At 40.3% G+C, this 24,519-nt stretch overlaps 1 long non-coding RNA gene and 1 pseudogene across 1 annotated transcript; both read right to left on the bottom strand.

Annotated features, from left to right (window-relative positions):
* Positions 1–5,943: 5,943 nt before the first annotated feature.
* LOC132654174 (uncharacterized) lies at positions 5,944–24,287 on the bottom strand. The gene is made up of 5 exons (XR_009591804.1): positions 24,154–24,287; positions 20,723–20,840; positions 18,912–19,103; positions 10,964–11,181; positions 5,944–8,452 (listed from the first exon to the last, which is right to left on the bottom strand). It is a non-coding gene; the product is annotated as an uncharacterized LOC132654174 (long non-coding RNA).
* Positions 14,442–18,905, bottom strand: LOC132654173 (isocitrate dehydrogenase [NADP] cytoplasmic-like; annotated as a pseudogene).
* Positions 24,288–24,519: the final 232 nt, after the last annotated feature.

Here is a 24,519-nt window from a genome sequence, read left to right as displayed (position 1 = left end):
GGTCCTACGTTTCAAATGTGGATAAGGCCACTAAATATTGTTAGTAAGGCATATTGTCATTATCTTTCACTCATGCATGGTGCCTCCAGATTCCCTGGGTCTTCTAGTTTTAGTTTCTATAGGGTCTGTTGTATAAAGTTTTGAGTGGGACCCAGAGAAATACAGGTCAAGGGGAAGTGTAGACTTACTTTTTTTTAATTTTTATTTTTTTATATTAATCACAGGTTATTTACTTTGTATCCCAGCTGTAACCCCCTCCCTCATTCCCTCCCAATACCACCCTCCCTTCCTCCTCTCCTCCCTGCCCCTTTCTAAGTCCACTGCTAGGGGAGGTCCTCCTCCCCTTCCATCTGACCCTAGCTTATCAGGTATCTTCAGGACTGTCTGCCATGTCCTCTTCTGTGGACTAGCAAGATTGTTCCTCCCTCAGGGGGTAGGGAGGTATAGGAGCCAGTCATTGAGTTCATGTCAGAAATAGTTCCTGTGTCCCTTAATAGGGAACCCTACTTGGTTACTGAGCTACCATGGGCTACATCCTAGCAGGGGTTCTAGGTTATATCCATACATGGTCCTTGGTTGGAGAAACAGTCTCATAGAGGACCCCTGTGCTCTGATATATTTTGTCTTTGTGGAGCTCCTGACTTACTTATTTTTTAATTTTACTATTAACTATTAACTCAGAAATTGACTGATATGAAAGTAAATACAGTATTAGCATAGTTTACTGTTCTAGCTAGAGATGAGGGCTTGGAACTCAAGACTTTTACACATTAAAAGTCAGGACAGGAGCCTATTTTTTCCAGTCAATATCATCTGCTTACTAAGTAACTTATATTTCTTCAATGTTTATCCTTAAATACTTCTTAGAAACTAATTTTCAGCATCTTATGTTCTTTTCAGATTATGATGTCTGTATCATCAATAAAGTGATTGTATTTTTATAATCACTCACTTCACACATTGTAAAAATAATTTTTGTCAGAAAATAACAAGAATAAAAAGATTTTTTAAATCCCCAGTCCTGTTACCAGGACATTTTCTCAAACGCATGTGTTTAAGTGTCATGGATATCCTGAACCAAAGAATATTGTTGAATTATTTGTTCTTCAGGCTGAATTCTCTGTGTCTAAGGGAGGAAAAATTTTGTGTTGATTGAAACACAGGTTTGCCTTATTATTCAGGATTGTACTGAATGTGATTTACTGAACACCAGGTTTTTCTATGGCTTTTCATTACATACAGTTTTATAATAGACAGTTTTCTGCTATTATCTACTCATTGCATGTTGTTAATCTGAAACAAAAAATAAAGTCCCAACAAGCTATGGTTTGACCTGTTAATATTTCTTAATATAGTACTTTTTTGTTTAATTTTTTTTTTGTCACTCTACTCACCCATTCTTTCTTAGATGAGTCAATTTATTTGGGGGACCATTCTTTCATTACCACATCACAATACACAGCACATTCACTGCCTTAAATTGCTGGTTGCTAGAAAATAGAATTCTACTCAATATAGCTTCCCCCAGACTATTAAGTGAAAGAACACACTGTAATGCCTTTAAATTGTTATACTTTTTTACAGAATGGAGAAGGATTTCTCACACACCCTAAAGATTTTAGAGCATGGTAAGCAGTTGGTGAGCACACTGACTTAGGTGCAGGAATGGATTACAATGATGCCTCTACTCAAAGATTAAAAGAAAAAAAGACTAAGAGTCAAGTAGCTCAAATCTAAGGAAGTAAACAGGGGACTTGATTATTTTTACTGAACTTAGGTAGATAATTTGGAAATGAGGAATACAGCAGGACTATAGTTTTCCCAAAGTGACCAATAAGCTGATTGTGTTGGGTGCACTCGTCATATTGTTCTGCATGTGCAAATGTGTAATAGAAGAAATTTGTGAGGCACCTATAGTCAGTAGAGTAGACTCCATTGTTGTCTTTGGGTTGAAAAAGCATGATCCCCTTATTGTCTTTGTGTGTGCATGGCATGAACATTTTCAGGCCTTCTCCTGATTCCCCTATCACAGGAACCTCTGCTGTAGCATGTTTTCATCAGCCGAAGGTGTTTTCATATGAAAAGTTCCTTGCTTCAAACTTGGCCGAAACAGCCCAATCAGAAAGTTGATCCCTAAAGTACAGCTGTCCATATTCTTGTCTGAAATCATGGTGCCTGTGGTTAGAAGATCCGAAACATTTCCAACTTGTTTTCAAACAAAATACAGGACCCCCAGATGCAGAGCCTAAGGGAAGAAAGAATTTCATAACTCTCAGAGTCAGGAAGAATTTGGGGTGATTAGTGTGACAGCTACACTCATTAACACAGTGAGAAACACACATGTTCACAAAACTTGAGGTGAATTATACCTGCTGGACATTGTTAAATTTGTATTCACTAGTCTTATGGCTGGGTCTGTATTATGTTAATATGATGTTCTGGATTTTTATCTCCTGGCTCTTGTATATTCCCAATTTTGTTTGGGCCTTTTCTGACAATCACTGCTATGTAACCATAAAGGAAGGTTTTACCATCAGGAAGATGTGATGATCGGCGCATTTTCCCTCGTGTTTATCACACAGTGTCCCTGACATAAAGAACACACACTATTTCCAGGATGTTCACATACAGTTTCCCTCGTGTTTATTACACAGTGCTCCTGACATAAAGAACACACACTATTTCCAGGATATTCACATGCAGTAAGTCCAAGTATTCACTGTACAAGTGCAGAGTTTTTCCGACTTAAAGGATTTATAGGTTAAAACTTTGTTTTTCACAGTCCCCGTTTTCCATTCTCAAATCTCTTCAAGTATATTTCCCTTTTTTTGTTTCAAAGGAAAAGTAATGACTTCTATGTTACTCATTTTGCTTTTTTCATATGAGAGTGGAACTTCACAATCTTCTTTTGTCATACTTGTTGTGCCAGACTATTTAAATATTTCTGGTGCTATGATATTAGAGTGTGGATAATTTAATCTAAGAACAACCTGGTACTTCTTTAAGTCTAAATGTGCTTGTGAGAAGAGTCGATGTTGCTGAATGCAGAGACTACTGAGCTCCTGGAATGCTGCTAGACTGGCAAGTCTTGATTGTTTCATGCAGCTGATTTCACAACAGGACAGCCACCAGGACATTTGGGGAGCAATTTTGTACTCCACACTTATCTTTGTATCTATGATTTTTTTGCATGTTTTGTTTTTGTTTTTGCTAATCTTTTTTATTCTCATATTTTATAAGTTTACCTGTTTGCCATGTTCCCAGTACTTTGTCTCATTTATATGGATGTACTCAGTAAGATGCTCTGTGAGGGTGGGCATTTAAGGCTGTTTTTAGCCTTTCCCAATTTTTTTTAATTCCCTCAGTTTGTGTTTTCTTTATTGATTTTATTTCCAGGTTCAGGTTTTGAACATTTTTATTTGTTTATTTAGTTTGTACTTTATTTTCTTTTTTTAAGAAATTTAGTTATTTCCTCCATTTTTTTGTGTGTGTGTGTTTTCCTAGGTTTGTGAGATTTATTCATTTTCTCTTTAAGGACCTCTACAATCTCTATATAGTTTGTGTTAAGGTCCTTTACTTGTGCTTCATGTATGTTGGAATATTAAGAGGCTGTTGCGATAGAATAGCTGGGTTATAGTGTAGACATATTGTCTTATCTGTTATTGATTGTACTGTTATGGCATCACCTAGGCATCTGAGTTCATGATGATTATATATCTAGGAGCTGATTTCTGAGTGCCTTTCTAAGGTGGATGTTTGTTCCTTGGTTTCTCTTTCCTCTCAGGACTTTTGGAGAGTGTGATGGTTTTCTTCTGGTGTCCTTAACCTCACTGGCTCCTTCAATCCTTCCTGCCTCTTCCACGAGGTTCCTCAATTTCTGTGTCAAGTTTAGCTGTAGTCTCTGTATCTGTTTCCATCACCTGCTGGGTGGAACCTCTCAGAAGACAGTTATGCTAGGCTCCTGTCTACAAGTATAACAATATCATTAATAGTGTCTGGGGTTGGCTCTCTCTCTACAAGTATAACAGAGTATCACTAATAGTGTCTGGGGATGGGTCTCAAGTTGGGCTAGTCATTGATTGCCCTTTCCCTCAACTTTTGCTCTTTCATTACTCTGTACCACTTGTAGGCAGGACAAATTTTAGGTTGAATGTTTGGTGGGTGGGTTTGTGTTCACATCTCTCCAGTGGAAGTCTGGTGTGGTTACTGGAGGGGACCATTTCAGGTTCCATATCCCCTGTTGCTAGGAGTATTAGTTAGGGCCACACTCAGAGATTCCTGGAAAGTGTTCCTTGTCCTATGTTTCTGCCTCATCCCAGAGATGTCCCTCCAAGGAGTCCACACTTACACAAGTCTGGAAATCATTTTTGTGGTTTCCAAGAAAATTAGAAATACTTCTACCTCAAGACCAAGCTATATCACTCCTGGGCTTATATCCAAAAGATGCTCCACCATTCCACAAGGACACTTGCTCAACTATGTTCATAGCAGTTTTATTTGTAATAGTCAGAAACTGGAAAGAACCTGAAAGTCCCTCAATGACAGAATGGATAAAGAAAATGTGTTATGTTTATACTATGGATTACTACTCAACTATGAAAAACTTGGACATCATGAAATTTGCATGCAAATGGATGAAACTAGAAAATATCCTGAGTGAGGCAACCCAGACCCAGAAAGACATGTATGGTATAAATGGATATTAGCCATAAAATACAGGCTAAGTATGCTACAATCCACAGACCCAAAGAAGCTAAGTGACAGGAGAACTCAAGGGAGAATGCTTGAATCTCACTTAGAAGGGGAAATAAAATAGACATCAGAAGTGGATGGAGGGAGAGGGGGTGGGTAGGGATACAGGAAGGATCATGTGTGGGAAGGACAGAGAAAAAGAAAACTAGGAGAGAGATTGAAAATAAAATATTCTTTTGTCGAACATTCCTCCCCTGCACTTTAACTATATGGTAGGCACATAAACATTCAATATGCACAGAGCAGGAGCATGTCAATCATTCAATTCAAACAATATATTTTAAAAATGTATGTTATTTTCTATTAGTGATTATACACAAAAGTGAAAGTAGGAGCTGGAGAGATGGCTCAGAGGTTAAGAGCACTGTCTGCTCTTCTGAAGGTCCTGAGTCCAATTTCCAGCAACCACGTGGTGGCTCATGGCCACTATAATGAGATCTGATGTCCTCCTCTGGCCTGCAGGCATACATGCAGATAGAACACTGTACACATAATCAATAAATAAAATTTTTAAAAGGTGAAAGTAGGGTAAAATGTAAATGTGATAACAATTTTAAAAATAAAATTAAAATATCACTGATTTAATATTTTAGAATAAGGAAAGCATATTTTTTTAAAAGAAGGGTTATTCTTACATAAATTAGTTAATGAAACACATATCATACACCTTAAGTCAGAGAAAGAATTCTATACTTGAAGCATACATTGTACAGTAGAAAAGAAACAACAAAACACTAATAATAGAAGCAAAGGAGTTAAGTTGTGATTGTTGAGAAAATATCTTGAGAAAAAAATTGATTATAGTTCCATGATCACCAAAGTAGGAAAAACAAGACATCAAAACAGATTTGAGTCTACTGAAAATAAACTTGATAAATATTTAGCTCAAACTATAAAACAGAAAAAAATCCATTGATAAAGTGATGTTTTCATAAATACACAAAGTTTTAATGTAGTAAAAATATGGCATTATAAACAAAGCTTCATATGTGTTTTAAGATAAAAGTCACAAATACCAGCAAAGTATTCAAAACCTAATTTTTTAATACCTAGAAATATTTCAATAGTTCTCTCCATAGATGTTAAAAAATAGTACTATATCTAACTGCAGCAATATATCACTAGTGAATCATTTAAGACTCCAGAGTTTAATGGCATTTATTATTTCACAATCATTCCACATATGAATCAAATTGGAGTACCCAATGGATTTTCTGAAAATAAGTAAATATGGGTTCCAAATCTGAAAGCACCATATAATAAATGAATTTCAAAGAATATAGTTCATGTTGGATAAAATGTACGTCCAGAATTAGGAATTTTTTCATAAGGGGATGTAAGAATCAAATTAGGATTATGCAATATAATTCTGTAATCTTATGGCCTATTGAATAGATGCAACAGAGTCACACATTCCAAGTGCTGGTGTTGAAGATGTGTCATTGTTTCCAGCCATGTTGTGTTGTGTTCCAGCCATTTTTTCCTTCTTTGATTAAAAATAAATAAATAAATTCAATGGAATTGATTTCATTTGTCTTTGAACTCCAGAAGATTCTCTTATATTCTCTGTGTAAACTGAACCTTGTGAAATCACATTGTCTGTCAAGCATCATTTAAACAGGGTCTGATTTTCAGAAAGTTTCATGGTTTAGAGTGACAGCAGAAACTCTATTTTTACATCTCATTATTTTGTTAAAAATGAAGCCTCTTACTGCAGATGCCTAATTGGTAAGTAGTTGTTGTTTAGAAACATAGATCTCAGGAACAGGATGTGAGGGACTGACCAGGTGTTTCATAGGCTCTGATGAGCATAATGCATTGGAGCAGCGGCAAACAAGGAGAGTTCAGTTGAGCAACAGGCATTATGTAAGATGGAGTTTCTAAAACTCAACAGCAGAGTAATACGGATCTTATATAATTCACTGAGAAAAATGTCTTTCTTTCTTACGGAAGTGGAAGTCATGGATAACTGACAATGGAAGTAGAGATGTCATTTTAAGTGAGGTCAGGAAAAGACTTTGAACCTGTTCATAGAAACCATGTTTGGATGTTCAGTAACCGTGAAGAAAATTGACGGCTCTATAAAAACAGGATGTTAAAGACCCTTATTCTAGTACCATCCTAAATACCATGAGTGTAAGTGAGAATTAGCTGATGCAGTTTGGACATCTGCAGTCTCTTATGTGGTATGACTGAAGAGGTGGGCTTTTCAGAGGTGGGTAGGGAGGTTTAACTCCATGGATGCTGTTATATTTAAAAAGCAATATAGAAAGGGAGAAGGCAGAAAGAGACTAGACTGCCTTCAGCAGAAGTTACCGTTTGTTTCCAATAGCAGGGAAAGACATTCTCCAGTTGGAAAAAGGGTACCTGGGAAAAGGGGTACGGGACCCAGAGTTTATGGGGGGCGGTCAGAGATGAAAATTTGAATGCAGATTCATGTGCCTATGTGCTAGCCTCTACTCCCTGAGTCATTTCTTCATATGTGCCTGTTCTATTTTAATAATTGCCTTGTTCTGACTACCATGATGGATGTGGAGGTGGGTGACTGATTTAGGAAAGGGCAGTGAATGAGAAGGGGTTGGGGCTTCAAAATAGAATCAGTAAATTTCAGCAAGCCTTAGTGGAATTAAAAGTTCTTTGTCTTGGTGTAAACATCAGCACTTACTTACCAAGCCAGTGATACCTGATTATGGTCAAAGGATATTTCATCTTTTAGGCACGGGTCAGAGGGGCTACATGAAAATTAGGGATGTGACAAATTTATTGCATGCAGCAAGAATTTTAACATCATTATCAGAAGCAGGATATGATGGAAGTTTCCAGAGAGAATACAATTGTAACTGCCAGGATACAATGACATCTGCAAGCTATAAGGGTACACAGAATTAATGTCTAATTAATTAAATGTTTACCAAGCTTCTGGATGTTTTCCTGACTTCTAGGGAAGACAGAGAACACAGGTGGCTTGAATGTTCAAGTCTCTGAGGGAGTTCTTTAAGTGTTGGGACACACTGAAAGGGACACAGTGCTTCAGGAGCTAAGGTCTCTAAACTAAAAGACCACTGGCACATGCTTCTCATACCAACTGTATGCCAGGCCAAAACCATAATTCCCCACAGGCCCTCCCCTTCTTAATTCAAAGTATACATGTCAAAATTCAAAGAAGACATGCAGAAGCAAATCAGTCTCAAAGCTATAATGCTTCTCCGCATAACCAACTAAAAAATCCCAAAGAAATTCCTATGGACCACATTTTAGAGCCCAATTAAAATTAGAAAAATAATGACCAAAAATCTTTGATAGGTTTTGCACAGTAATGAAGGGGGGAATTTATCTAAATTTCAGGGCTGATTGCTAAATAGTTCATCATGCAAAGCCTGAATATCACTGCCTCGATTGTCATGTGACCATCTTTGCCTAGGGAACAGTATGATCACCAGTAACAGACGTATTCAATAGCGACAACACAGCAAGAAACAACACCCATCCACCAAGACTTCAACTCTTTTCCCTCAGTCAACTAGTTTCTTCATCTGAATCATTGCTGACAAGGAGACTCTTTTTCATGGCTCAATGACTCCATCACCCCCATTCACTTTCCTTTCCTCAGGTCTAGCCCCTGCAGACACTTAGGGCCTTCTTTGTCCATCTTCCACGGGTCAAGTCAGTCTTTCAGGTATCTACCTGAGTTTTCCATACCCTGAGAAAACAAACAAACAAGCATAAGCTCAGTTCCATTACTGGATCTGGGCAGTTCCAATGATATGACATAACAACTCTCAAAAGGACCATGATTATGAATTTGTTCAGGAGGGCCCAAGAAATTTTCTGTAGCAGTAGACTGTCCTTTCCCAGTTTTAAAAAAATTAAGTATAAAAAATAAAAGATATAATATTATTAGGGATATCCATACCATGCTTCTCCTCTCCTTTATTTTAAATAATATTTCAGCTGTCCATTGCTTCTTCCGTAAGACTGATGCTGACAATTATGTGGAATGCAAGTGATGTGGGTTATAGCATATGGCTGTCAATTTTTTTAATGAATTCTCTTGAAATAAAAGAGTTGGCAGTATATACAAAAGCATTATCAGTTTTTAATCTTTTACAGGAACTAAAATAGCTGTCTGGCATGCTAAACTAACATTCTTGTATGTCAGTTGCTTGACAGTAATTACTGCTGCCTCTCCATCAACCATAATGTGACTGATGACCTGAAAAAAAGATAAAAAGAATCTTGATATGGCTTATCAGGCCCCTCTGTAATTTTTATGAGTCATTAGTACTCAATTTAATTAAAATGAACAGTTTAGAAGGACTGCAATGGAATAGTGTTTAATATCAGCTTCTGGAAAATCACATTTATAGTAAAGAAATGCAACATGCCAGCAGAAGATGCAGCTCCCATTGTTGTACATGAATGAAGTGTGCTATCTGGGGTATGATAGTGCTTAGGCCGGGCCACAGGAGGAAGAGAAATCAAAGAGCATAAACCTCCAGTCTGCTCTTTTTCTAGATTTGAAATTCCACACTGGATTTAAAAAGACATTCATTATGTTAGACACATAGACGCTCTTTACAAACATAGCTGCTGTGCATTTTAACTCCACACATCATTGTTCCAGTCCTGTATGAGCTCTCCCACAGGTACAACATCTGCACACAAAAGCCCCCAGTACTCACACCAACAGCATCGGAAGTGAGTTTCTTTTTCATCCTTATAGGGAGCCGTGCTCTAGTCACTGTTTACTCTTAGAGCACTTCTGGCTTTGGTCATTTATATTAGAGCAAGAGAAAAGTAGCAGTTAATGTAAAGTAGCAATTAACTAATGTAATTCCTAGACTGCTATTACACAGTAAAATACGATTAGAAAAACAAACAAAGATCCCCTGCCACATTCATTAAAGTGGCAATAACTGTATGAAAATGAAAAAGGCTGTAAACATACAGAACAGTTAAAATTTTTCTTCTAAACAAATTACAAAATGATTTTTGCTTTTATCCTTGAGTGTCATTTAAAAACGCAAACCTGTGGATCCAGTTACCTCAGAGACTTATCCTAAGCACAGCTTTGACCTTAAAGTTTGGTCTGAGCTAGTTTGGTCTTCAAGTTTTATTCTAAGTTTGTCCATGAACTCAAATGTATTCAAGTAGTCAGAAGGTGGTACAATGGGTAAGCCATTAATGTAGTTGCTTATTGATAGTTATCATTGATTTACCTTTTAGTTAAACTGCAGCCATTCCTAACCCAGCTGTCTACCAAATCACCACACAGAGACTAGGATTTACTTAATTAACCTAGAGCACAATGCTGGGCAATGTTTACACCTTCCTAAACCTCCAAGCCCGCATAGCTTCATCCCATTCAGAATTTCCAACATTGCACTTCTTTTAATCATATCTTAGGTCCGATTCATCTCTCCCCATGGTTCCAAGTCCTGTCCTGCTGATCTCTGCTCTCCTCTCCCCCCACTCACTTCCTTCTCCTCCCCTCTGGACATTGATCTCCCACCTTATTCTCTCCATTGCACAGCACTGGTTGGTTGTTTTATTGAAAATACAGAGCACAAATGGTGGCATGTTTACACAAACTTGAGACAGGTGATGCTTAGAATAAACATCACAATGCAATGTCCAGATTGAGACCATAGAGTGGGGTAGAGAAATCAGCATTTGAATGAACAAGGGTAAATTGTATACATACCTTAAAAACATTACCCCTTTAAGTCCAATAAAAAGGCTCCTTTTCTTTCAATACAATAATAATTATAAAAGTTATGAAAACTTTTGGGTAAGATGTACATGTGCAATGTCCGGTTCAGGTGCATTTAGCAATTTAAGAGAAAGTATGTGTTTATCCAGCCTATCTTGACAAATTTAGAGTTCTATACCTAAATTAACTTTTATCTTTATTGTTCTTACCTATATGAAAACATTTTCTTAAATTCAAAACAACTTAAGATTAATTGTGGAACTATAACTATTTGGTCTTCAACCCCACCAGAGACTTGAGAAGGAATAAAATTAGTTACTGGAGTAAATAGGAAGTGCATGTTAGCAGCTTCCAAAAAATAAAAATTGACAGAGACAGTTAGCTGCCTGAACAGTCACCCATAACGCTCTATAACGTTGGAGCATCATCTTCAGCCTTCTGGCTCAGAATATTTGACAGACACATATGTGAAGAAGGAACTATTTAGGACTTGCTTACCCTGTCTTGGCAGAGTTCGGCAGTCGATTTGTCCTGCATTTAAGTTTGCCCATTTTTGGCAGAAGTTGTCTGTTGTGAAGCGAGGCTATTTTCTTTATCCGAGTGGCTTGTTTGCCACATTTGAAGCCATCTCCATATGGAGGTTCTTCGAAGCTCATCATCTTCTTTGAGGTGGGTGGGGTGCTGCCAGGAAATGACCTGTCTCATTGTCAAAGAAGCTTTAAAATAATAAAGACTTTTTAAATTCCATATTCTTTAGATTTCTGAAGGTTTTGAGGACTTACCTATCTTTATGTAATCGACCTGTCTACAAAATCGTATCTATCTGTTAAACCTAGGATGTATATTCTCGCGATAAATTAGATGAGAGTCTGACATGACTATGAGTTGATTAGCTAGCGAGTAACTTTCATTACCTAATACCTTAAACAATTTAAAATTATAGGAAGCAAACCTGAGTTTGTAGCAATAAACTAAAATTTACCAATGTATTAAAAATAGAATTTTGCATTAATATACGAAATCCTACACCAGAGTTAAAAATAACCATATTTGAAAATAACAAATAAAACCTTAAGTTGAGTAGATTCAATAATCTACCTTTTGTTGTATCATTCCTATAAGATATCCCTGTATTCCCCCTTATTTCTTTCCAACCCCTTTTCTCCTTATCTAAGAAGGAAAGATAGAGAAAAGAAAAAGGGCAAGAGAGAAATCCCTGAGTCTAACCTTGTTTTCTCTCTGAGTAAGACCACTAATAATTTATAACCTCCTCCCAATGACATTAAATTTTCATAGCGCCAGAAAACAACAAAAAACCTACCCAGCCCCCTTAAAGGAAACTGGATGTCGTTCTCATGAATTTTTTCTAGCTGACTTTTTGGACATGCAAAAATCATATTAGGGGGCCCAAAGGAAATTGGGGAAAATGGTTAATTAAGCAAGCATTAACATTTGTGGTCCAGTCTTTGAATGCTGAGAAATTTTAGGCTTAATAGAAGTCCTGTTTAGAACAGTCTAAAATGCTGCACCAATTGAGATTAGTAGCTTTCTTCAAAGCTCTCTTGGGAGCAGGCTTTGATGAGGAATAGCAATTGAAGCAGCTGAGCCAGAAACAACCAGAATATTGGAACATGCAAGATGCTGGAACAGATGTGTCAACTTCTCAGCATGCTGGAAGGATGAATTATGCCAGGTCTGATCCAGTGTCCCTGGTGTCCAGTCTTTTTGTTCTCCAAACATATAAATTCTCACAAGTACTATACAGTCCTAAAATTATAAATGTATGAGATGTACAGGATAAAACTAAACTGTAAACCAATTTTATCTATCCCAATTAAAAGAATGGCATAATATATTTTGAGGAAATTGTAGCCAAGGATTTATTGGTCATGTATTGTTGAAGTTTGGGCTGGAGACATTTTTGTCTCAGTCAGTTGTCAGAGTTGTTCCCATGTAAAGGGATCAGCACTTTATGTTACATTTCTGTTTTAGTCTTCCTGATTTTTCTCTTCTTGTGTGTGGCCAAGATCTTCAAGTGGTCTTCCTCTGTCATATCTGATTTTTATTAGTTTTGATGGAACCCATAATTTCTCTTCTCTTGCATAAATATACACAAAACCTCTTCCCCAGCATAAAACATTCCCTGTTCTCCATTTTGGAATTAAGAACTTTATATGCTGTTCTAATTCAGCAGTCCTTTCTAAATTCCGCTGTGTCTTAGGAGGTGTGCTACTTATTTCATTTAAACATTTTAAAATTGGCAAGCCCCAATTTGCAGTGGTTTCTCCAAACATTCACTATCTCTGACAAACATGTAACCTTAGGATCATGCTCTCCAGAATTTAAGGCAAAAGGCCACTGGAATTCCGAATATGAATCTATGGCATGATGCATGTGTTTCAGTTCTCCAAACTCTGTGAAATGGAGCAAACCAGCCACTGTATGACCTTTATCCAAGACAACACTAAACAGGATCTGCATTTCTACTTCAGCACATGGACTTTTATCTAGTACCTGAACCTTCAGAATATACATACAATATCCAGTGTGATTAAGTCAGCCTATAGCTGAAGACTTTCTCTCCAGCATCTGAATGGGCTGCCATTTTGCAATATCCTCAAGCCTCTGTGGATTTTTCTCATCTGGAACCACCTCTTTTGCTGTCATTGTAAGTACCAGATTGGATTGCTCTGAAGGCCTCTATTTTGATTCAACGATTTCCCAACCTCTGTTCTATGGCCTTTAATTTAGCATCTATTTTCTTAGTCTCTTCTTTCTCAAGTCTGTCTTATCTTGACCTTTTCCAAAGAGGATATACAAAACTGAAATCATCAGTGCAAAATTATTTGTATGCAAAGAGAAACAAACGCAAAGAGTATCCAGAAGCACTGTGTCACTGTGTCTTCCTCCATTTTCAACATAGAAAATTATCTTTTTTATTAAATTTTTGTTTTTATATTAATTAAAGTTTATTTACTTTGTATCCCAGCTGTATCCTCCTCCCTTATTCCCTCCCAACCCCACCTTCCCTCCCTCGTCTCCTCCCATGGCCCGCTCTAAGTTCATTGATAGGGGAAGTCCTCCTCCCCTTCCATCTCACCCTAGCTTACAGGTCTCATCAGGACTGGTTGCATTGTCTTCCTCTGTGGCCTGGCAAGGCTGCTATCCCCACATGGGTGAGTGGTCAAAGAGCCTCCCATTGAGTTCATGTCAGAGACAGTCCCTGTTCCCCTTACTAGGGTACCCACTTGGATACTGAGCTGCCATGGGCTACATCTGAGCAGGGGTTGTAGGTTATATCCATGAATGGTTATTGGTTGGAATATCAGTCTCAGAAAAGAACCCTGTGCCCTGATATTTTGGTTCTGTTGCTCTCTGTGTGGAACTCCTCTGCTCTCCAGTTCTTCCTATTTCCCCCTTCTTTCATAGGATTCCCTGCATTCTGTCCAAAGTTTGGTTATGAGCCTCAACATTTGTTTTGATACACTGCTGGGTAGAGTCTTTCAGAGGCCCTCTGTGGTAGGCTCCTGTCCTGTTTCCTGGCTAGACACAAAATTAACTTAAAAAAATCAGAAGCCCTCTTGTATACCAAAGACAAAAGGGCCAAAAAAGAAATTAGGGAAACAACATCCTTCACAATAACCACTAATAACATAAAATACCTTGTTATGACTCTAACCACGCAAGTGAAAGACCTGTTTGAAAAAAACTTCAAGTCTCTGAAGAAAGAAATTGAAGAAGATATCAGATGATGGAAAGATCTCCCATGCTCATGGATCTATAAGATTAACATAGTGAAAATGGCCATCCTGCCAAAAGCAATCTACAGATTCAATGCAATTCCCATCAAAATATCAACACAATTCTTTACAGACCTTGAAAGGCAATTCTCAACTTTATATGGAAAAACAAACAAACAAAAAAACCCAGAATTGCCAAAATGATCCTGTACAACAACAGATCGTCTAGAGGTATCTCCATTCCTGATCTCAAACTGTACTACAGAGCAATAGTAATAAAAAGTGCATGGTATTGGTATAGAAACAAAATGGTGGGTCAATGGAACCAAATAGAAGACCCAGAATCCACACACCTATGGACACTTGATTTTTGACAAAGAAGCCAAAACCATACATTGGAAAATTATCATTTTTAATATCTAAATCTTTCCCTAAGGACTTTACTTTCTTAGACCCTGTTTCCCTTTCAGACCTTACCAGTTCAGATGCTTGAGGTTTCTAAGTTTATCTCTGGCTCCTGTTTCTAGGGAGAGGTATTTTTTCTGCCTCCCTCACTGGATCCTGACCCCTTCCTCACTCTGGGAAGTTATTGGGTCCACAAATGTTTGCTCTTCAGATGAACAAGAACCCTTTCTCAAAGGGATTGAATTTTCTGCCTTGGTTAGCAAAGTCTGGCTTTAAGAAGCTTTCTTGTTAAAGAGCCACTTTTATTCTGTACCTAAGGACACTGCCTCTCTGGGATTTGAATGTATCACTTTTGTTTTTCTGCAGCCTGCTGGAGGCCTTGGGGCTCTGCAGGGGGTCTGTCTAATCAAGAATCTGTGAGCTCCTTGTTTAGGAACTGCCTTTGCCTTGATTTTAAGGAACGGAACTAAAAACCTGCTCTATAGTTTTCCTTTCTATGTAAATTCTTACTAGATTGTTGTAAATTCTGCTACACATTAGTACGCCATTTGTTGTTGATTATTAATACTTATCACTGGTTTATCTTTTAGTTAAACTGCAGTTATTCCTAAACCATCTGTATACCCAAATCACCACACAGAGACTAGGATTTATTTAATTAACCTACAGCACAATGCTGGGCAATGTTTACACCTTCCTAAACCTCCAAGCCTGCATAGCTTCATCCCATTCAGAATTTCCAACATTATACTTGCTTTTAATCATATCTTTGGCCTGGTTCATCTCCCCTCATGGTTCCAAGTCCTGTCCTGCTGATCTCTGCTCTCCTCTCCCCCCACTCACTTCCTTCTCCTCCCCTCCAGACCATGATCGCCCACCTTATTTTCTCTATTGCTCAGCATTGGCTGTTTGTTTTATTGAAAATACAGAGCACAAATGGTGGCAAGTTTACACAAACTTGAGACAGGTGATGCTTAGAATAAACATCACAATGCAATGTCCAGATTGAAACCAAATAGTGGGATAGAGAAATCAGCATTTGAGTGAACAAGGGTAAATTGTATACATTCCACAAGAACATTATACCAACACTTTAATGCAAGCAGCAAAGCCCTTAGTCATAAAGTCAGTCAGTAATCTCAATGCAGACTTTGCAAAGAAGCTGAGCTCAATATTGTTTATTAGCTTTGCTCTGTGTGCTAAGGCTCAGGGCCAGGCAAAAGTGGAAGCAATGGGGTTGGTGGATGTCTCCTGTCCTTTCTGGTACATGCGGTGTGATAGTGCCATGGGCAGCCTTGTAAGACCTGGGGTCTCACAGCTCAGGAGTTTAAGATTGCGCCCTTCCCAGAAACTCCCCCAGACCAGGACTCCTTGCAAAAGCAAGAGGTTTATTAACCATTGCGCAATGGGGTCACCCCTGCCAGTCAGCAAAGAGTGGCACCCTTTCAGCCTCTGCTTCTACAAATCAGCACACTGGTGATCGTGCCAAGGGAGCCATAACATTGGGCAATGGAGTCTGACTGCACATTGCCATTGAAAGGGTTAGACTAACTTTGTAACCTGTATGTCTTCTAAAGCCTATAGTTTTGAGTTTTAGGTCCAGGTTAAGCTGAAGCCTCTTAGTACCTTTCCAGAGAATGGAAGAATGTGACCCTATCTGTGAGGACAGATATAAAAAGCAAGCAAGCAATGACCTTCACTCAGCAAAAAGAAGGACCATTGTCTTGGAGACCCCAGGTCTTACACCATCATAGTTTTTACGGTCCCAGATGAAGCATTCCCTCTGATTTCACAGCCTGGGCCACCATGTCATCAATGAGCCTGTGCTCACACTGCTCCTCTGAACTTCAAACTGGAATAATGTGTTGCTTGTCATAGATCTCCTGAAAGATAACTTTGAAGCATTTGTCATACTTCTTCAGAATCGTGTTTTTGGTGTTTAGAGACAGAAGCCATGCCTTGAACAGAGCCATTTTGAAGGAACTGTGTGCAAAATCTTCAACTGATTTTGCAAAACCTGCACTCCTGGTGCAGGGTCCGTACCGCTCCCTCCCCCAAAGTGACTCACAGACCGTGGTTCGATGCAAAAGCAAGAGGCAGTTTATTCCGATCGTGATGGGGGTCGTCCCTTCAAAGCAGGAGACGACCCGAGCACACAAAGCACAGAGTTTTTATTCCTAAAAAATCAGGCCTTTACATTGATTAGTCAGCAGAAAAGATAGCAGTTATGCAGTTGGCAGCTGTAGCAGGGACCTCACAGGTCCAAGGACAGTCCTCCCATCTTTTCCCATCTCTCGGTTCTGTAGCGGGCCGCTTACAGCTTCAAGGACAGTCCTCCCCTAAATTGCCTGACTTGTTTTTTTTTTTTTCTTAGCTGGCCCTTATTCAAGGTCCAGTTGTTTTTTCGTTTTTTGTTTTTTGTTTTTTTTCTAATTTGGGATGGTCTCATTTCTCAATTTGTCCTGGTTGTACATGCCATGACAACACCACCACCTTCTTCAAAGTTACGTAGCATGTATGTCACCTTTTGGCTTCTGTCGTTTGATGTGTAGGTTATCTCTACTTTTTCAGGCCTGGAAACAACAAAATCAGTTGCTCAATATTGGTCCCCATAAGCATGAGAGCCAATGATGATGGGTTTTACCCAGCCTGTCAACACTGGGGGATATTTGCATATAATAGCTACTCTGAAGACAGTGCCACCCAGAATGTTTCAGATGGTGCCTTTTGGTGGTTTCCACATTTGTTTCAACTTGAACTCCCGACCCTCTTCTCATCGAGCAGTGAGAGTAGCACACTTGTTACCAATGTTGTATTTCTTTATTGCCTCTGCAGAGTCCTTAGTGACCTAGTCATTTTTAGCCGCATGATTCTTATGCCTAAGTCATAACTATGCAGATCCAGTTCCACATATGGAAGACTGAGTTTTTCTTTAATCAATTCCCAGATGTTTCATGCCATTTCATCCCCTTACATCTCCACCACAGAACCGCCATGGATTTTTCTGGACATATAACCCAGCTCACAACTGCAGGCACACAAGTGGTCCAGACCCAGCCCCCAGCTGGCTCAGCATCCACCACAACCTTTGTGACTGCCTTGGTAATTTTAGAAAGATCCTCTTTCTTTGCTTCTTTGTTTCTTTCTTCGTTTCTGTCTGTCTGTCTGTCTGTCTTTCTTCCCTCCATAACCCTCAGGAGAACATGTAATCTGCCACTGAGCATCACTACACATGCCTTCTCTCGCTAACATCTCAAAAGTTATAGCAGTTTATTTTGATGATTTCTGTCAGCTTAGTCTTGACATCTTTCTGAATAATCACCCCTACGCAGTAAATATTCAACCACAATAAGACATGCTTTTGCTAGAATCTTTGAATCAAAGAGAACAAATGTATCTCCAGAGATAAACTCAAGGAGAGACAATGTAAGGAAAGCAGTCTGTCCACGCTGAGAACAAGCCTACTTAAGGTCATTAAGAGTCTTAAATGAAATTGGTATATAATTTTAACTTGTTGCCCTAGTTTATCAGGATTGGGCATTTCACAAACCAGGGAAAGAAAAATAAAATCCTTTCTCTCTCCCTTCTCCTGGACTCAATGCAGAGCCTCTTACACAAAAGACCTGTAGTGTGACTTAAAAGTTGATTTCTTTTACCTGAAAGCTCCTCTTGTACCATCCATTGAATGTGTGTATGAATATGTACTGGTATATAGTCTAATTGTTTGCCTATATGTGCACATGGCCTGATACCATGCAACCAGCAGCCTAAACTTGCTGCAGTTTCTGCAGAGGAGATGCTGGCTAAAATCAACACCGTTGTCGCGTGTAAGTTTGTGGGAGTTTGTTACAGTGAAGTTTTTTTACTTCATCCACCCTTTTTCCTTGAGCTTGTGTGCATGAGTGGTCAGTGCTTACTTACTCTCCTCTTTTCCTTTTCCTATTGATTCACAAGGTGTGCAGATTCAGGACCTAATTACCACCCTTATAAGGATAAGCCAGCCAAAGTTTACTTTATCCTGTGGAGGCCTCCACAAGACCTGCTCCTGCTGAGAAGCTGCTCTCAGATCAAAGAGGCCCCTTTTTCAACCCCTTGCAGTTTTTACTAGAAGCTGTTTTTACAACTCTATTCAGAGATGTCAGGAGCGCTTGATTATGCTGGAGACTTTAACCGAGATGCCACAAAGGGCAGCAAGGTAAAAGGCAATGCCAGAATGATTTTTGAATGCTGCTCTAATCACACAAATCACACAGATATCTAAGAATTGCATAGCACATTATACATCCTATGGGGAATACAACCTGGCCACAGGTAGGGCTCGGACACTTTGCCTCCAGCATCTGGAGTTCGCAGTTCCAGCCAGACCTCAGATGACTTGATGGGCCTCGAAGGTTCTCTGCTCCGGCCAGGCCTCAGATGCGAAGGAAGCTGCGGTTGCCTTCCAGGGCCAGTCTGATAAGGTGGTCCTTTCAGGGCCGGTTTGTTAAGGTGGTCTGGGATTTTCAAACAGGCGTTGGAGAATAGGCTGGTTATCGGCAGTCTATCAGCTTCCTCATCATGAGTCTAGCCTGCCGCGCCTGTGTAGGCTTGGGCTGCATTTTTATACACTTTTTGGGGGCATGACTTGGCTTATCGCTCTTTCACACACACCAGCTGCTAATCAGCTGACATCACCTAAGTTCATTACTTAATGCCTTAAGGGTGTTGCCCAGTCACTGTTACCAAAAATGGCTCTTAATTTTGCTCCCGACAGCTCTGCTGTCTCACAGGCTCATTATATTCCACCCCCTAACACCTGAAATGAAATCGGCATAAAAGGTGTCAACTTGCGCTCACAGGCGAGGGGTTTACTTTCCGATGTTCCTCTGCCTCCTGTATCTGTTGTCTGTTATCAATATCAAAAAACCTCAAAATTGGTGAGCAGCTGACTAATTATAGATTGTAAAGTTCCTCTTTCTACGTAGTTAATATGTAATCTTCTCGATTTTTTGTAAACTAAGTAATATATGCTGAAAATTCAACAATAAGTCTCTATTAAAGTTTCTACTGAAAGCTCTAACACAGTAAGCTTCGATTGATTTTGGTTCCTTTTTCTGTGCTAATGTATCTAGAGTACCAATCATCATCCAATAACACGAATGCCCCGTGGGTTGTGTATCTTACCAGGGACCTGCACATCCCATAGTTTGGTAGTCGCTTTCGGTAACATAGCAACTCAGTAAGGAAGCCAATGCGTGCAGGGCTCTGTCAAATGCATGTTTATGTATTGGGTTCCATTCCCTTGGGTAGTGGAACACTACATGCTTTATTATTTCAGCCATCAAATCATTATTATTATCTCTATGTCCCAAATACATCATAGACGTTTTAGATTTACATAGGTAACAATTATACATCGGGTTTCCAAACAATCCCGTTCTAGTAAGTACATCCGCAATTGGTTCCCAACATTTACAATAATAATAATTTAGCCATTTTTTAATTTTTCTTTTTTGTAGAAAATCAATTCTCCTCCTTGATCTGTTCACATTTTGTCTCTTTGCCTCAGGATTCCCTCTCCTTTGGGATGGCATTTCTGAGGAGAAATAAACTGATTCTGATAATAATTATTGCAATGACTATATATATTACAGTCCAAAAATTGTTTTTATCCAGCCCCACCAAGTGTAAATAGGTGTACAAGTAAAATCCAGGTGTACCGTTCTTGCGTTCTGGCTAGTGTAGAGTATGCCAGAGAAGATGTCTGCATGAATCCTCCTCTGCAATAATTATCAGTGGTTTAAGAACTTATAAATCTATGTTTAGGGAAATCTTCCTAATTCTAGGAAATAATATCACTTGGGCCACGGCAGTTTTATCACATTTGGGGGGAGAGATCATCTCTGGGAAGCAGAGCTCAGAGATGTGTTGCCTGGTTACTGGTCTCTGGTTACACATGGGGACCTGACACGGCTATCCGAAGTGGGTCACATGGATGCTCACATTGACATAATTATCAGCTTTGTTTAGTGTGAAGAAAGCAAGACCACAGACTCAGATTGGAGCAATCAGAAGGGTCTTCAGTTTCTTCCACACAGCACCAACTGCAGTGAACCTCCATCTTCCCGCTTACCTGTTCATGTTGCAGTGGCTTCCCGACAAGGTGTCCTTAGTGGAGGCCGCCAGGCAGAAAGCATTCTCCTTCCCTCTGTGGGCCTCTTTATCTCCCTGGAGTCTTCTTTGTTGTCACACTGGGCGGTAATAAACAGAAGCCAATTAGCTTTGGGCTCTAAGAAGTGCCAGTGGGCTGCAGGGCACTGCCTGTCACACAGCTGGGCCTCTTGGGAGTTGTCCCCACTTAGCTCCTCTAAATAAGGCAACAACAAAGGCCCTGGCATAGTTTCCACTCAGCAAACTGCTGGAGGTGTCCTGCTGGTTGAGGTTGCAGCTCTTGTTTGGACCGGATAGCCATGTCCAGTTTGGTGCTAAGACTGAACTCCCTCCCCTCGGCAGGGTGCCCTGCTCTCTGCATAACTTCATCTGGAGAGTGCCTTTACATTATAGATTCCCCTAGCCACACTTGACAAAGCTCCACGCTATCTCCCCCAAACGGGACCTGATCTATATGCAAGTCAAGCATCCTGGAAATGCCTAGTTTCAGCCACTTATGTACATCCCCTCTTGTAGCACCTAACCACTCCCTAGGGTACACATTCTTTGTTCTCTGTAAATAGTTAAACTAGCCATCAGCTGTTCCCCGGGTGTGCCATTCCGGGCACACTTCTGCTCTCCAGCCCCTCCTGACTTCGTGGGCTCCTGCGAAGAAGCCCCCAGGCAGGAGGAGAACAACTTTTGGTGCCAGTCGTCAGCTCTGGACTGCACCAAGAAAAGTGTGTACCCCCTTTTTACCCCGGCCTTCCCTTGAGGACTGACAAAGAAGGAAGGGAAGGTCTCAGGCGCCTAGGGTCCCGGTTTCAAAGCTGCAGTTTGAAGTCCCCCATCTCGATAAACAGTGGGCAGTCTGGGGCCCGAGGCCTCTCCCGCACAGACAGTGGGTAGGGAGATTTGCCCAAGCGTCCCATCCTGAGGACGGGTAACTTTCTCTGTTTAATTTACAGGTTCGCGCTCCTTAGAGTGTCCCACTGGCCTGAACTGAGTGTCCCGAGACTGTAAGCGTCTCTAACGCTCTCCTTCCTTTCTGAACATGGGGATCCAACACCACGTCAGAGAGATTCCAGATTCGCTCCCTTAGAGCTCCACTAAACCTGGAGGACTTAAAATCTCACCAAAGAAAGGCTATCATTTGTCTCCTTTCTCCCAGTGATAGCCGCTACTAGACGACAAAAAAAAAAAATCCCCATCATGGGAAAAAACACGCAGGAGGACAAAGGGCAGGACTAAAATTAAAAAAAAAAAAAAAAAAATTCCAAAAAATTGTCTAGTAGCTGCCAAAAAAAAAAAGCAATGTTCTTAAACAATGCAATGTTTTTAATTAAACAAAAGCTACTCTTTCCCATCTCCCTCCCCCTTACAAGTTTTCACTGACCACGGAGAACAAAGACCCTGACTTCTCATTGGCCAAAGAGAGTGAAAATGCAGGAAAGACTAAGGCTCCTGCTGGGCTTTCGCCTCGGCAACGCTGTCTGGTCCTACATCTGCCTGCAGCACCTCCCCCCATAGAACAGCTTTGCAACTAGAGATCAACAGCTCTGTAATCTCTGAGTTGCTGGCAACAGTGGCTCTCAGGAAGAAAACCAGTATCCCCAGCTACCCCAGACTCAATGGCCTGTGGCCCAGGGACCTCTACCGGTCAAAACCCTCCCTGTTAATCTACATTTAACTAGACAATACCCCCTTTCAGCTACAGATTTAAAAGGGCTACGACAAGCTGTTCCTGAAGATGGAATTCATGCCCCATGTACCAGATCTATTTTACAAAGCTTTAATAGAAACCTTTTAACTCCCCAAGAGATGTATGCATATCTTCTCTCCCCAGCTCCTTGTTGGTACAATGGGAGACCCTATTTAGAGATGAATGCCAGTTACAGAATAGAAAAAAGAAAAAAAGAAAGGAAGAAAGAAGAAATAACCAACAAATAGGACTCCAACAAGGAATAAACTGGGAACTATGACCAACTGTTCGGCCAAGGCGATTTCTCTACAGGAAGCCAGGAGGCTTGACTCACTGCCAGCTGCCTGGACCAAGCCTGGACATGTGCACTTCGGGCACTTTAGCCCAGGAACCTGGAGAGTCTCTCCACTGTCTCTTTAAAACAGAAACTTTACCAGAATTTATACTAAGGATTCATGCCAATCTAGGCAGAAAACTAACAGGCCCTGCCACAAAAGCAGTGCTTTTAAACAGTCTCATTTGGGATGGAATGACCCCTGAACATAGGACTAAGACATGCCAGTGACTAAGACATGATCCTTATGACAAATGGATTCTAGCAACCCATGATATTGGGACTGCCTCTTATCAGGCCTCCTCTCTGTCACAGCCTTTGCAGCTGCAACACACAGTGACTCATCCTGCTTTAAATGTGGAGGGGATGGACACTGAGCAAGAGATTGCCCAAAATATAATTCAGTTGCCAGCAGACCTCCTACAAAACCACGTCCTCATCGCACGATGGGTGTGCACTGGAAAAAAGACTGTAGATCAGGATGTGATAAGGAAGGCGGAGTCCTGCCACCTTTAAGTTTATTGAGGAGCAGCCCTCAACCACACCAACAACAGGGAGAAACAGACATATCAGAAAAATCTCACCCTAAGCTCTCAATAAGAGTTGACAATAAAACCTTTAAATGCTTAATAGTCACAGGAGCTGATAAGACCATTTTAAGACAAGCTGAGGTCCCCTCACATTGGACTCTCCTACCAGGCCCCCAACTGATGGGAATCAGTGGCCTATCTAGCATTTATTACCCAAGATTCTTATAAGTGGGAAGACCTAGATGGAACAAATGGGACTATTAGGCCTCTAGTGGCTGATGTGACCACTAACTTATTAGGCAGAGATCTCTTAGAAGATTTAAATGTGGTCATTAAATTCTACTGGAGAAGAGGGAGACGGCCTCCAAAAAGAGTGACTAAGCAGATCAAAACCGAAAACACCACCAATTCTAAAGGCCACTGTTGAATACCTTACTTCCTGTGCTTCTAGCAATAGACTCTTGCTGACAGCAGTATCAGCTAATACTACCCTTCTTTACCTCAAGGACACAAAAAATTTCACCACTTCTGGCCTATCAGATATTCCTCTATTTGACCAGTCGTCTAACTATCCCGTTCGTGTCTCCAGCAGGAATGGACTCACTCACCACCAATGCCTCACTAAGATTACTCTTGCCAGGCCAACATGTGTCATTCCCCCTCTTCTTCTTTGGTGCCAAAGAAATGCCCAACCGTATGTTAATCTCTCATTGCCCACATGCTGTGTACCTGTAATGAGTACTCCCCAGGTATATCTGTTCAAGGAAAAAGAAGCTGCCCTTCTCCTCCAGACCCGTTTGCAGAGAGAGAGATATCTTCATCCATCTTCTGGTGGGAATCGGACTCACCCTCTCCCTGGGCGCTGGGAGCACTGCAACTGTCACGGTTGTACAGACCCATCATCTAGCAGGAGACTTTCAGAGTCAACTGGACCAGCCCATAGTATCAACTACTGCAAGCCTGGAGTCACTACAAAGACAGAGCGCTCTTGCTGGAGTAGTTCTCCACAATCGAAAAAACCTCCATCTGAAACTGCACAACAAGGGGGGACATGCATGGTCTTGGGGAAGGAATGCAGTTTCTTTGTCAGTGATTCCAATTTAATGGAACAAAATGTAAAAATCCTTAAGGCCCTCTGTAAAGATCTCTTGACCTGGTATAATCCTAAGGAACTTCTGTCCTGGTTTTAAACCCCCTTGTTTTCTTGGCTCCTA

The sequence above is a fragment of the Meriones unguiculatus genome, chromosome 5 (genome assembly GCF_030254825.1).
Source record: "Meriones unguiculatus strain TT.TT164.6M chromosome 5, Bangor_MerUng_6.1, whole genome shotgun sequence".
NCBI lineage: Eukaryota > Metazoa > Chordata > Mammalia > Rodentia > Muridae > Meriones > Meriones unguiculatus.
This window is presented reverse-complemented; position numbering and strand designations above follow the sequence as displayed.